General features: G+C 34.7%; 1 long non-coding RNA gene across 1 annotated transcript in view; it reads left to right on the top strand.

Annotated features, from left to right (window-relative positions):
• LOC113230548 overlaps positions 1 to 14,225 on the top strand; it is a 28,738-nt gene extending 14,513 nt beyond the window's left edge. The window contains exons 2-3 of the long non-coding RNA XR_003310507.1: positions 12,437 to 12,603; positions 14,177 to 14,225. This is a non-coding gene — a long non-coding RNA (uncharacterized LOC113230548). The remainder of the gene's footprint in view (positions 1 to 12,436; positions 12,604 to 14,176) is intronic.
• The last annotated feature ends 2,012 nt before the right edge of the window (positions 14,226 to 16,237 follow it).

Raw genomic sequence — 16,237 nt, forward strand, 5'->3', positions numbered from 1 at the left:
TTGATACAGGAGCTGATATAGTAGCTATACCGTTATTCTATGTCAAATCATTGAGTAATTACATTACTCCTTGTGGAGAGGTTATTAAAGGCCCGGATGGTAAGTTGTTACAAGTATTGGCATGGATGTTTGCGAATTTAAAATGTAGAGGGCATTGTTATTTCGGGAAAATGTATGTAATAAAAGACTTGAAAACAACAATCTTAGTGCGGCCTGACATTAGAAAATAAATATTATTTTGAACTTATTTAATATAGGTATGAAAAATAATATACTAAAGGTAGAGGAAATAGAAAATATGTATCCAGGTATTTTTGATGACTTGGGGGTGTTCAAAGTTAAATTTATAATAATAATAATAATAATAATAATAACTTTATTTATAGCCATTACAAATATTATAAAAATAATTACAGTAATATGTTTTAAGTAATTGATTGGTTGCTAACCAGCCAGGCAACATCCAGACCCCACAAAAGGATTCAACCTGTGTTAGCGGATAGTACTGCTGCCACCACGGCGGGAAAGCATCAATCTTAGTTGTAACAAACAAATGGCTTAAAAGTAAACTAAATAAAACTCTGTAGTCCCAAAACTAGTACAATAAGACTGTTCTTTTGGGACTAAGAAGCAAATAAAATGAAATTTAACAAAGAAACAACATTTAAAGAGTAGGTTAATTAAGTTTATAGATTAATCTATGCTGTGTAGTTGGCGGTGTGTATGTAAAAGTGGAGAGTGTGTATTAAATGTGTTGTGAATGGTACTGATTCGGACATGTAGTGTGTGAATGTGAGCTGTATGAAAGGTGCGTCTTAATTTTTGCTTTTGAATGCGTATAGGGTCTTAACATAGGAGAGCCGAATAACAAATAAGTTTAAATGAAATTACACAATCTAATCTTGTTGATTATTTATAGATAAATGTAATTACTTTAACAGCGATTCTGTGGAATCAACACTCAACAATCAACAAAGCTGTCAGTTTTTTCTTGACTTCGTAACGGGAAAGAGAATATATGTTTATTTTACTATTGATGATATTATATAAGCGAGGGCTGAGAACACAGAAGTGCCTTCCAGCCAAGGTAAGATAAGAATTTGCTATAACTTTGGTGGACAATCCTAAACCAATTGTACAGACTGCTCCCAGAGTGGTACCAATACCTTTGTTGGACAAGGTTAAACAGGAATTAGATACAATGGTTAGGAAGGGCATTGTATCACCTAATGAAGAACCAACTATGTTTGTTTCACCTATTGTGGTGGTGCCTAAGGGCAAAAATGGGGTAAGAATATGTGACGATTATACTGCCATCAACAAAAATATATTGAGGCTGATTTTTACAATACTTAAAGTCGAATTAACTTTAACCAGGCTGAAGGGTGCGAAGGTATTTTCGAAAATTGATGCCACATCTGGGTTTTTTCAAATACCTATATATGATGAGTCAAAAAAGGTAACAACAATTCTGACACCGTTTGGGCGATTTATGTATAACCGACTACCTATAGGTTTGAACTGTGCACCAGAATATTTTTCTATGAAATTTTCCAATTTGTTCAGTGATTTAGAGGGAGTAGTGGTTCATGTTGATGATGTACTATTGTACACGAAAGATAAAGAATGTCACAATAAATTACTGAAAGAGGTATTATTCAGACTACATAAAGAAGGGAAAAATGTGTTTTTGGGGTTGAAAAAGTCACGTATTTGGAACACATAAGTGCAGAAGGGATTACATTAGATCCTGAAAGAGTAGACAGTACAAAACAGTTCAAGAAGAATAAATAAGAAAGTATTGATGCAATTTTTGGATCTGGTTAATTATGTCGGTAGATTTATTCCAAATAAAACTAATATCTTCGAACAATTAAATGTATTATTAAAAGACAAAGTGCAGTTTAGATGGAACATGGTTCATGAGATGGCTTTTAATAAAATAAAAGACAATATACAGAACGTCCAGCCTTAAAACATTATGATCCTAATAAAAAAAATATTATATCAGCTAACAGTAGGTCATATGGATTAGGGGCGGTATTATTACAAGAAAGTAAGGATGGCAGTAGAGAGGTTATTTGTTAAGCAAGTCGAACTTTGAACAATAGTGAAAGGAATTATGCCCAAATTGAAAAAAAGTGTTTGGCTTTATCCTGGGCAATTAATAAATTCAAGGATTACATAATGGGTATAGAGTTAACTTTAGAAACAGATCATAAGCCATTGGTTCAAATATTACAAAGAAAATCTCTGGATGACTTAACTCCGCGATTATTAAGATTTCGATTGCAGTTAATGAGATATCCTTATATTGTCAATTATGTTCCAGGAAAGGCCTTAGTAGTAGGTGACTATCTAGAATGCCTCCAAAGGATACACAGACAGGTACTGATGAATTAACTATTAATTTGATTAGGTGAGGATATACAGATAAGAAATTAAACAAAATAAGGGAAGAACAATTAAAATGTGAGTAATGCATAACATTGAGAGATTATACTTTAAATGGTTGGCCTCGGAAATGCAAAGTACTTGGGAATGTAACAGATTATTACCAATATAGACAGAACTTTTCAGTTCAAGATGACTTGATCTTATATAATTCCAGAATTCTTATACCGGGTAGTTTACAAAAACAAACATTGATTGACTTACATAAGGGACATCTAGGAATTACCAAATGTAGGGAGTGGGCTAAGCAGTCTGTATGGTTTATGGCAGTGGAAGGGTTTGTCTAGCCAAATTAAATTACTAATTAATAATTGTCCTGAGTGTGTGGAGGAAAGAATAAATTTAAAGGAACCTATGGTTGTGGAAGAGATGCCTATAAGAGCATGGCAAAAAAATGGTGTAGATTTATTTAAGTATGGTGGGAAATGGTATATTCTATTTATAGATTATTACTCAAGATGTATAGGTATGTTTTTATTAAAAGAGTTAAAAGAAACTTGTGTAATACAGATTTGTAAAGACTTTTGCAAGATTTGGCATCCCAGAAGTTGTAAGAACAGACTGTGGAACACAGTTTATGAGCAAATTCCAGGAATTTGCCAATGCTTATACTTTTGATCACATAACAAGCAGTCCATACTATTCAAAAAGCAATGTATGTGCTGAAGCCGGAGTTAAAATTACAAAAACTCTGTTAAAAAAGAATTCTGATATAGACTTGGCTTTACTTTCATACAGAAATACGCCTATGGAATGTGGCTATAGCCCTGACGAGTTATAGTTCAATAGAAAGTGTAGAGAGACTGTACCAATGCATCCAGATAAATTAAAAGTTGACACTAATATTCACGAAGACTTTATTTCCAAAAAGAATGTCAATAGTTATAAAATGGCAAAGTATTACAATAATAAACACAAAGCAGTTCTATTCAGTGATTTAAATACAGGAAATAGAGTCTGGATTATAGATTTAAGGAGATACGGTGTAATTGAAAGAAAGGCAAAGTAACTGAGGTCATACTTTGTAAGGTCAGAGGGAACAATTTATCGAAGGAATAGATGGCATTTGATTCTTGCACCTTCCTCTGCACCTTTAATGATCCTGCACAATCTTCTTTTGAAGAAGAAGTTATAGTAACAGAAAGTAATAAAGGAAAAAAACCAAATAATTGTTCCAATGATTATCAGGAGATGGATAGAAATAGCTTAGAAAATGAAGAAGATTTTGCAGGGAAAAATAATACTGAGGTAATTCATGAAAGTATGGAAAGGCCTCTAAATAATCATAGATGTTCAAGTAGAATAAGAACTGAACCGAGTTGGTGTGAAGATTATGTTATGGGTTAAGAAATAAGAACTATTTGTTTGTAAGTGATTAATTGTAGAGAAAGGATGTTGTAGTAGGGATATCCCTATGACGTCTATCACATTGGCAGCCCTCGTAAGATAGACTCTCTTCTCTTGTGCTTGTACGGAGCTGATCGAAATAAAGATTAGAAAACCTAAGTGGAGTTTTACTTAATTAACTATAACAGAACATATAGAAATATTCAAAAGATCTTTCGTAAATACCAAAATTAATAACATTTTTTCTGAGTGTTCAATCATTGTATTGTAGTAATTTCACATAAATTTAAATACAGTGAATAGCGACATCTCTAGACGGGGCTGGTAGCTGTAAAGGTATCTAACTAGGTGACGTAATACTTTCACAAGATTTGTCATAGATGGCGCTACGGCTAAAAGTCGGTGAAAAATCAAATACACAGATACGACAAATCACATAAAAAAATTCGTGAGATCCGTTGGTTCGTTCCGTGGCTTAGTTTTTACAGCATCTGACACGCTATGCTAGAAGACGTCGTTTCGAATCCGGCCGGATCGAAGGAATTTTTTCTGAGTGTTCGATCTTTGTATTAATAATTATAACAAAACAGTGTAGTAATTTCACATAAAAATAATTGAATACCAATTCAATATAAATTTAAACATTTTTACAGTTTTTTGAAAGTCATAGCGAAGAGGTCTGTGACGATCCTGACCTCTTTCATCGTGATCTCACTTCTTTTTATCATCCTCTTTTCTAGTTACTAAGCGCTTATTAATAGTTTTTTATCATGAACCAATTACTCAAGACGACTGCAAATCGCGAATCGCAATACAAGACTTTGTAGTCGGGTATTATTGGTACACCAGATGTCACGACGAGTGCCAAGCAACTATTTTTGTAACTAATTTCTTTTACATTGACAAGCTGGAATTTATCAAAGCTACTCTAATTTGCAATTGCATAGAATTTATCGATAGTGCCGGCTATTCTTTTACTTTGTTTAGAATTAGCACCATCTACCCATGTTAGGAAGCATCAATTTATTAAGTAGTTTGTATCAGTGTCACACTCCCCATCTCCATAACAAGTTTACTATATTCATGCAACAAAGATGTTTATAAGGTACTGACCTCGGTCCGAAATTATTTCCCAGAAATAACGTTAGCTCGAATTTTTATAACGTCGAAAGTAAGTTTGAGAGGAAAATGTTTTTTCTTTTAAACCTTACTTAACCTTTTTTTTTTTTTTTTTTTTTAACCAAACCGAACCTATTCGTGTATTTGCGATAAACATCATCCAACATATCGTGAAACTACAACGGTTTCGTTATGATTCGATTTCCAGTGTAATGAAAATTCGAACAAACGTTATTTCGGAAAAAAAATCGATTTATTTATTTATGATAGCTATACACCTACCCAACCTACCATATCCTTTTTCATACAAATTCCGTACCTCCTCCATAATCTGTACTTCTGGTTTACTAACCCTTTCACTGGCTAAATGCGAAGTCAAACCTATTAATACTCAAAATAAAAACACACAAGCCATCTATCAACACGCATATTTGTCAAAGTTCAGAAAATAATTTTCGCTCATGATCAATATTTACATAATATTACAAGGAAAAAACTGATATCTTACATTTTATATCAAAGAGGAATTAATCGATATCCACGATCATTTATATACTATAAACTACTTCTAGCCATTGATCAGCGCCAACTAGATGTAAGATGGAATTTTGAACTTTGTCAGAGCTGCGGTCTGTAGTATGGAGATTAATAAAAATAATAATAACGCACAACACAGTCATAGCCCCGCACTAGGGTAACCCTGTGTCGCGGGTGCCATGGACCACACATAGACTACTATAAATTACACCCAAACTCCCGAAAGAAATAAATGTAGGCCATACACATATTTCTCCCGGCCTAGAAATCGAACACAGAACCTCTGCGTGGCAGTCCGGCATGGTAACCGTTCGACCACGGAGGCAGTTCAAGGTTAGCAGTCCTCTTAAGAGTCTGTACTACCTCAAATGGCTTTGGTTCATTCCACATAACAGTGAAGATGTTGAAGCAATCACTTTGGAAAAAATATATAGTAAAATTGAGGGTATACACTAATTACTATATATACGGTATGAAAACACGATCCTTAAAAATTTTCTTGGTAGAAAAAAAACACCATCTTACCTCGAAATTTTACAAGAAAACCGCTGTATTCGCTAGGTACTTGACATGTACCAATGATTTTTTTTATATATCAACTGAACTGCATAGAACACGTATACTATATGATATACATTTTTCAAATTTTTAAATAAAGCCAGCGTCCCTGCCGTTCGACCTAAGCATGAATCGTATCAGCACGGGAAAAATTTGAATTCGAACTGAGGTAGTATCGATACCAAACCACGGACCAATAACTTCTGAATGGTCCGTGGTTTCGTTTGTTTTATCCGTCGTCACTATCATAAAAATTCTTGAAACGAGAGGACGTGGCCATAAATCATAAATCACCTTCATTTTCTTAACTTTGAAGTCGATTAGTATTAAAATTATATATGTATTATGTTAGTTACTTTTTAACCGAATTCAAAAAGGAGGAGGTTCTCAATTCGACTGTATGTTTTTTTTTGTATGTATGTTACGCGATAACTCCGGTATTTGTTGCACCGATTTTCATGATTTGATTTTTTATTGGAAAGAGTCCCATTTATTTATGAAGAAAATCATCCGCCTCTAAGAGTGGCTGTTCACGCTTGAAATTCCATTTTTATTAATAGCGCCTAAATTTTAAAATAAGGAGCAATTATTTTAATGATTGATTTTGCTATTCTCTAATTCAAGGCGTTTTTCTCTCTCAATGTTCTTTGACTAGTGAGAACCGATTTTTATTATCTCCTGTATCAAGTTCCGTATAGTGGCGAACTAGGGGATGAACCCGAGTTTGCGCACTTTCCGGTAACCGATTTCAAAAAAAACTTGGCAAATAGATGTGATTCTACATATTTTTGAGGTCGGTTTTTATAGTACTGGGTACTGAGATTATATAGGAAGTGTTTTACAATGATTGCATCTTTTCTTTATATCATTTTATTTGTTACACCCTTGTCTTTTCCTCCTATTATATTTCTTACAATAAATCTTATGGACCGAGGCTTCTGTATTCTCACTTCGCTAAGGCTAGGCTAAAATAACATGTAAGTCTTCACAGCTGTCTGGTTTTATATCTAGACAAATAAAACCCTTCAAGCACTCAAACATTTTGATCACGGTCTGACGCGTGCCAACTATAGGTCTCGAAAGACCTATCTGAGCTCAGTCCTCCATTTTCGCTTTGTACGGTGTGGTTGTGTCATTCTTTCATGCAAATTTTCTAAAATCCTAGAAAAATACCTTATTGTGCTGTTTTGGAGAGCAAAAATGATAGCAGCACCAAAAATATTACCCGTGGTGGTATTTCAAGTCATCGGAACGTCTTATGTGGTCAGAAGCGTTTTGCTTGCAATAGCTGTATATGGTCTTCTGGTAAAATTTTTATAACGCATACATTCATAGCCCCGCACTAGGGATACTCTGTATCACGGATGCCATGGACACACACATAGACAACCACAAATTACACCCAACCTCAAGTGAGAAACAAATGTAGGCCATACGAACATTTCTTCCGGCCCGGGAATGGCACCCGGGATATATGCGTGACAGACTAGCATGGTAACCGTTCGACCATGGAGGTAAACAGTTAAACTCATTAAAAAAATATAATATCAAATAAATATGTACGATAAAGGTGTTGTACTAAATTTGGCAAAGCTGAATTGAAGTTTTACTGAAAAGTAATTAATATATTGTCAGCAAATAAAGTGCAATGATCGTCAATTATTTTGGGCAGATCGTTAATATACAACAGGAACAGGGTGCACTCCACTTCCGCCAAATTTTGTATCAACCCGGGAACCCGAGACCACTGCGTGGTAGACCAGCATGGTAACCCTTCTGAGGCAGTTACATCGTGTACTCCAATAGAATAGAGAGAATCCAAAAAAGATTTATGTATGTAGATTACCATAGTAGAGTAGAAGTAGATTACCATTTTCGAAATGAGATCATTAAATATTCGACACATCTGATATAATGTTTGTATTTGAGCCGATCTATGACATTGTTGATTGTCCAGAAGTTGTCTTGCGTGAAATGGGAAGTCCGACGTCCAGATCGTTTGTCAAATCGAAAAACTTTCAACCTGCCGCACTGTGGAACAAAAGGTCGGCCAGCATTTTTCTTTCTTAAAGCAACGGAATCAAATTAAAATTTGATATATTCTTGGATTCTCTTGCCTCGGCAAGGAATAATGTATTCGAAGCACTTCATGATTTGTGACTTTTCAATTGAATTTTTGTTTTTTTTTCTTTAAGTTAGTTATATTTACTATTTATATTTTATGTTGGAACGTCATTAATAGATAATATATAAAAATTACAGACTTATTTGTAATTTAGTAACAACCTCGCAGAACGTTATTGCTGCTAACATCATAAACAACAAGTTCTAACAAAACATATTAAATTAGTCTAAAACAAACTTTAACTTGTTGTTGCACTATGTGACACTTTTTAGATCTGTAAAAACTGTAGGTAAAGCGTGCAAGCGTCATATCCGACGAACACCACCCCGCTCACGCGTTTTACATTCTTTTATTACCGCACAGAGTTATCACCGTTTAGAGTGATTTAAATATTTTTGGAGAAAGGATTTAAAATTCATTTAAAGTTTTAAGACTTTCGTTAAAAAGTATCGGATTCTATATTTATAAGATAAGTATGAACTCTACAATAATATTAATTTACCCTAACTAGTAACTCTTAAACTAAGCTGTCAGTTGGAGGATCAATATTAACCTCAGGATCAACTGTTCATCACTCACAAGCATTCCGAAATTGTCAGTTTGATAGGTCACAGAGTAAAAAGAACATGCTACTGGTACTGTAGTGTATAAGACATCAAACTGACTATAGATTCGATAGTGTATATATCATAGTACCTCAATGACAAAAACTTACTTGCTTATGTGGAAGACTGTGTTCTCCTAATTAAGTGCTCTTAAGATCCCAATTCTCTCGTCAATGAAACTAGGTGCTAAGTATTTTTTTAGGGGCTTTTGCCTTCAACCTCCAGACTGATGTGACGAACAACTTCTCGTTGTCAGATTATTTGTCCCGGGCATCTCAAAAATGACTCTTACACCCCTTTAAAGCGAATTATTGTCAGTGCCCGCGACATTTACAGTATCGCGTGGGACCTCAACGCTATTCCGTGCCCTGACAATGGTTTATAAGGTATAGGCATCAGCACTGGATTGCAATCTCCTTGCGTGGCGATGGGCGGCTGTGTGCTGTGAATATTTACGTTATTATGAGATAATGGTTGCTAGGGAATCTCATGTTTTAGTATAATGTATGTAGACCTGCTCTGTTTACTACTTTAATTTCTCACTGCATTAGTTTGCCGACGGTAATACCGTGTAAATATATATATATATATATATATATATTAAATTATAGCGATGCGTTTTTGTGGCTAGTGGTACGGTTATATGACCTACATTTGTATTTATATTAGTAAAAGTTTTATCGTTGGTCACTTTAAAAACCAGTAGATCCGTTGGTGAAAAAAAGAGGCGGGAGAAAGGAGTGTCATGGAGATTGGTGTCTCTCAGGACTTTACATAAAACATTGGTTTTACCCAAAAATCCCTGCATTTTTCACACTCACATCTTACTGTATACCTAACACGCGAAAAACTTTTTTTCTAGCATTTCAATATTTTATTTTAATAAGTTTATTCACCTACTACCTATTACTTAGTAATGTTTATTCTCATTATTCAAGAGATGGGGCCTAGTGACTTAACACATGTTAAATACATAAATCAAGCACCACCTTCACAATATACTACTGTAATGTACCTACTAAGCTTCATAATGTTTTCATTATGAAGCTTAGGTACATAATAGATCTATAATATAATAATAGATCTATTTCTTTTATTATTTGTTCACATATATAAAAGTAAATTCTCACATATTGATCCATTCAATAAAAGCAAGAAAACAATAAAAGGCAACATGAAATAACCTCTCGTAGAACCCTAAACATCTAAATCAGATATCTAAGTAATGTGGTGTACTGAATGAGGATGAAACGTGATGAGTTATTTGTCAATTATTATTATTATTATTTTATTACATTTAGTGTAGCGAAATCACATAGAAAATATCGTAAGGCTTAGTTGGCACAGCGTCTGCCTCGGTTTGCTGCCTCGGTTTGAAATCCAACCGGATCGAAGGTTTTTTTTCTAAGTGTTTGTGATGATGTGATCTTTGTATTAATGATAATTATAATAATGTAGTGGAGTAATTTCCCAAAAAAAAAATTTTATGAAAAAATAATGTTGAAATATACATAAAATTTTGTAGGTAATAGACTCTGTCTAGTCGAAATCTCAAACCATTTCATCCTTTGACTTGATAACTTTGTTTTTTCTTATGTTTAATAACCACTAACAAACTACACACGATTGTTCAACTAACTTACATAAGTGAATAACTGTAATTGACCCCACTTTGGCCAATGAATACTTTTATCATGATGGTTGTTGTTAGCCTGAAGACAGAAAAATTAACTTTTACATTTTTTAGTTTTATTCGAAAGCAAAATCTGATGAATTATTAAAAGACGTGGAACAATAGGTGTTGTTTATGATGTTCGTAATATAGTCCTGCGAGGTTGTTAGTATTTTACAAAATAACCCTCCACTTACATGTTTCTTCAGGCATGTCCAAAATTCACTACCGCATCGGGTTGGAACTTACTCGCCCTGATGAACAACCAAACAAACCTTTCTCGACGTTTTGGGATATACAGCTCACTTTACTTGATTTCCGGAATTCGCTCTCCATTTAATATTATGTTGTATGCTGCTCTTCACTAAATAATGAGGCATTTCTGCTAAATCAAATACATGGATTCGACTGATTAATGATCACCGTAAATGTGAATAAGATCCTCTACAAATAATATGTAGACACTATTCCAAAATCAGCTTCAGTGTTTTTAGAAACAAAATATCTTAGAGTCTACACACGGTGTGTTTTTACGAGCAAATGACGCATAGTCGACTTAGAATAAGATTCAGTCGTAGCCAGTAAACCCTTTGCGTCCATAAAACTGTCGCGTGTGCATAGGTCTTTACAGGCAAATCCGTCAGTTTAAATAAGAATTTAGAGTCAACGGCTTAGTGGTGGCTACTGCTATTTGTGCAATGCACAACGGGCAGTGAGCCAGCCAACAGCTCCGATACCTATTTGGACGATAGGTGGTACGACGTACACCCAAGGGTACTTTCCCTTCCCTTTTTAGCTTGTTGAGAACCGGATGAAGGCGTGCGCATTTATACATCTGATCAGGGGTTAGAACTTGGCTGGAAGGTCCCTGGACAGGCTTGCTTGCACAGGTAATAGTATCCTTCCTGTATAATCAAAGGTTAAGGAGGGAGAGGTACTATAAACAAAACTTAGCAGAAGATATGGGACTTTTAAATAAAACCCTATGTGACTTTACGATTGACTACAAAGGCATGCGTTCTTGTAAGTATTTCAATGTTAAGACTGCATTAAAATATATAAAATTCACTATTGCGTCGGATTTCCATTTCTAACTTGTTTTTCTAACAAAACTTTTCACCCTCCCAATGTTACAATTCCACTGTTAAACAGTCACAGGCGTACCGGGATGTGACCTTTTTTTTTACTCCATTATTGTTCGAACACGAAAAGGTTCACCGAAAAAGAAAGGTCAAAGAAAATGTTACAAAAACAATAATAAATGTTCTTTTACAACAGTTTCTTGTACCGCTTTGTAATTCTAGTTCATATACGTAGGTATCCATATGTTGCCTTAGGAGGCGTTTTTCGGTTCTCTTGGAGTTTTATTTTAGTAGCAGTGGAGCTTCTTGTGAAAGAGTTCCTTCAGGGAATTACTACAACCTTGCCGCCAAGCAGTAATGTGAACATTACTGCGTTCCGGTTTTGAAGGCAAAAGGTGCTGATGAAATTACAGGCATATGAAACTTGTCAACCCAGAGTGGTAGGCACAGTGGTGTCCCCTTAGTACAGAGTATATTAAGGGCTGTAAATAAGGAATTACGAACGAGACTCTATTAGAAGCTAAGGCTTTCGGAGTCGAGGTTCGTAATTACTTCACCACCTGTGAAACATACAATTTTAAATAATTAAAGTTTTTCATAACACTTGCACGTAAATAGTGAGATTGCATGCAGGCTAACTTGACTATAATGCCCCAAATAAAACTGACGAAAACCGGGGGTTTTATTTTCTTCTCACTACAGCCATAATTGGTAATGAGAAGAAAAAAGGTTCGAGGGTTTTATTTGGGGCATTATAGATAAGTTAGCCTGCACGCAATCATACTATATACATGCTAGCGCGACGAAAATATCTTTACGATTTAAAGCTCTGAGTGGCACTACAACTCTTATGGACAGGCGTGTCGCTTAACACCACAAGAACGACTTGATCATCCCGCCATTTGGTATCATAAAAAAAGATATCTTTCTCGTTCAGGTACATTTCAACAGTGATGAAGGAAACCTCGCACCTCAAGCCATAATAAATATGAGGATATACCCACTTTACGATATATATATAACAACTATCCAAAAGGGAGACGTCTCTTGCCTCCGGAACACGATGCACTAGAACGCGACACTCAATCAAATTTTCGGACAAAGGTAGACAATTTGATTATATTTCCTTATCTTCTATAATAGACGAATTCTCTAAGTATCTAAGGTAAACGCATTTTACAATGTAAGGTAAGAATAATCTCAGTATATAGTACTAAAAAACCGACCTTAAAAGTACGTGGAATTATATCTATTTGCCAAGTTTTTTTGAAATCGGTTACCGGAAAGTGCGCTTGCCCGGATTCATCCCCTAGTTCGCCACTATACGGAACTTGACACAGGAGATAATAAAAATCGATTCTCACTACTCAAAGTATATTGAGAGAAAAACGCCTAGAATTAGAGAATAGCAAAATCGACCATTAAAAAATTGCCACTTATAATAAAATTTAGACGCTATTTATAAAAATAAATCTTCATGCGTGAACAACGACCCTTAGAGGTGGATAATTTTCTTCCAAATTAAATGAGACCACTATGGAGGGCTGAGGGAGGAAAGAGGGCTTTCCAACAAAAAAAGAATCATGATAATCGGTTCACAAACACCGGAGTTATCGCGTAACATACATACAAAAAAAAACACGGTCGAGGTAAGAACCTCCTCTAAAAAACTAGAAATTTTATTCTAAACTATTAATATAATAATAATAACGCACACACTCAACATTGCCCCGCACTAGGGAAACCCTGTGTCGCGGATGCCATGGACACACACATAGACAACCACAAATTGCACCCAAACTCACGAGAGAAATAAATGTAGGTCATACAAATATTTCTCCCGGCCCGGGAATCGAACCTGGGACCTCTGCGTGGCAGTCCGGCATGGTAACCGTTCGGCCACGGAGGCAGTTTAAGTTAATTTAAATTAATGTAAGTAATTAGTGAGAATTGGTAGTAAATTTCAAACGGACCTGGGAGTCCACTTTCGTTCTACGTCTCACATCAGAAACAATTACTGTCAAATAAGTACCTAATACTCGACTAAATTATAAGACGCGTGATGCTAATGTAGCTTCATACTTGTTATCTTTTTATTTATTTGACAGTTTGTTTTGGACTGGGTACGGGAGTAAACTTTCCGAGTTGAGCCTCAGACATCCGAGAATTCGTGTGCCTGTACTAACCTAATTAAGTCTTACAAAAGGGCAAGCCACTATTTTCTGGTTAATACCCACTACTATATAAGGGAAAAAACGTTCGTTAATACATAAATAATTAAAAATCCAAACCAAATTATTATTCTGTAACAAATTGTATATTCTACATATCCCTTCCCTCGGATCATAGAACCACATATTCCCAGTACATAATATTAAAAAGCCGACCTCAAAAGTCATTTATCCGAAACGAAACGTGATGGTATTATCTCAGTACAGAGAGGAATTACATCTATTTGCCAAGTTTTATTGTAAGCGGTTGCCGAAAGAAATTTTTTCAATATGACTTTTCGACTTCGATTTTCAATTTGAATTCATTACAACCGACCAAGACGACCAAGTCGACACGACTGCCTACCTAGTATAGTAATTTCGCTTGCGCCTATGTGTTACTGATTTAGCTAGCTAGCTTTTAGTATAGCTTGCTCTATGATAAGTCGGTACTCTTCGGCTTGCAGATCATTTGTTTTCGACGCGTGAAAATGGGACGGAATATAAATGAAGACATTTTATCATTGGAATGAAAGAGACAGTTACTCAGTATGTGGTATTTTGTATGGACTTAGGACGTTGCTACGGACCGGATTCTATCGCCGAAGAAAATTGGTATCGTTTTGTTTTACAAGTGGACTTGTAAGCATGAAAATGCCAATAAATAGTTCTTGGTATTTTGAAATAAATTAAAGTCTCTTTAGTGTAAGGTTCAGATTAAAAAGTTTTCAAAACTCAATCACGAGCTTGTAAATGTAATTTTTTTCTGTTATTCATTTGTTTTCGTTTTGTTTGTTAATTTTTTTATTCACTTCGCAATCAAACGATACGAGTTCCGAAGTAGCACACGTGTACTGAGCGGATATAACTAACGAATTCGTGTTTCTGGTTTTTCGATTCCGCATTGGACGGTTGCGGATGACCACAACTTTAGCGAATAGTGAATAATGATGAATTGTAAGCATTTATTAAAGTCGATCCATCACAAACCACGGAGAGATTGGCGGTACGGTTGAGAGAACTATAGCCACGACATGTTTGTTTTGATTGCTCCGTAAGGTTCCGAGTTGTACGCCTATTGCATACCATTGCTTCGATATAGAAACGCATTCAAAATTCTTTATTATAAGCATGCATATTTCTGGAAATTGTCACAATATTCTTATCACCGGTCAGGTCATTTCCACAGATATAACAATATAATTGATTCACATTTAAATCATTATTTAATAACAAATTTTTTCATGAAAAATTGACAAACTCTCCAACTCGAAAACAAAAAAAAATTATTCAGAATAAAGCAAAAATAGCCCAAATAGGAACCATTATAATTTTTTTTAACTATCGCACTTACTATTAAAAGTTCTTAGTAAAAAAAGAAAACTATTTACGTCAATATCACTACCATCACAGGGCATTAAATATAAAAGCCCAATAAGGAAACTTGTCTACTATATACTTTACCTTCGTGATTTACAGAGAGAGATTTCGTGAAGTGGTTTCTTAATCTAATAAATAAAAAAATCACCAGGTCGCTTTTAAAAAGAGTCCCTGATTTCACCTTCGTACTTTTTTAATTGTCGCCATAATTCCCCATTACATTTATAAATGAAAAATATTTAACTTCCCCGTGTTTTGTTGGGGTCGTACTGAAATGAAAATTAATTTTTCTGTTACGGAGTTCAAGAACTAACAAGAACGTGCTTTTATATTGTTTAAATTGTTTTAGTGGTCTTTTGCTTTTAACCTAATGTGATTTTAAGATTATGTGATTCATGTTATATATTATTATGGGTTTGGGTTTCGATGTTATATACTTTCATTTACACATATATCATAAACCCTCTATGATGTGTTCAAAAACCGCAAATTACGACCAGCTTAAAGATAAACTGTTTTGTTAAAACATATTTCTTATCTGTGAAAATGTTATTATTGTATAACAATAACATCAAATTCGACGTTATTAATACATTCAAATTTCGAATGTCTGAAAAACAGAACAATTTTATTCGACCTCTAATCTAATATCAGTCGAGATGAAGTTTTATTCGAAATGAAATGTCAATAGCAAACAACTTTGACAAATTTCACACGTTACTTGATATCGAACGATATGATAATTGGGGCCTAGTCTAGTTTGTCTACGAATTAAATCAAAACTACGGTTGTGTGACATGCGTGAGAAAAGTTTTTATTTGCCGCCACACAACATGCGGTTCCTGAACAGATCATAGAGAGCTTCTAATATGTGTATAGATAAAGCAGTGTATGTAACTGTACTTAATTAGGCATTAAAACACTCTTGTGATGTTTTTATGAAACTCGTCTGTCGGCTCATTTCACAAACCTACATTCATGTTTTATTGCCGTTCTTATGTAACAGTCACATAAACTACCATTTAGTAAACAAAAATTGTTCTGTGATGATAGGTAATATATTAGGTAAGGTGGCAGGAAAGTACTTCCACCGTAGGCAAAGAGTTGTACGCTCCACAATTTTATCGATTTTTTTAAAGTAATGCCAA

This window comes from Hyposmocoma kahamanoa, unplaced genomic scaffold, assembly GCF_003589595.1.
Source record: "Hyposmocoma kahamanoa isolate Upper Pololo Valley unplaced genomic scaffold, ASM358959v1 63, whole genome shotgun sequence".
NCBI lineage: Eukaryota > Metazoa > Arthropoda > Insecta > Lepidoptera > Cosmopterigidae > Hyposmocoma > Hyposmocoma kahamanoa.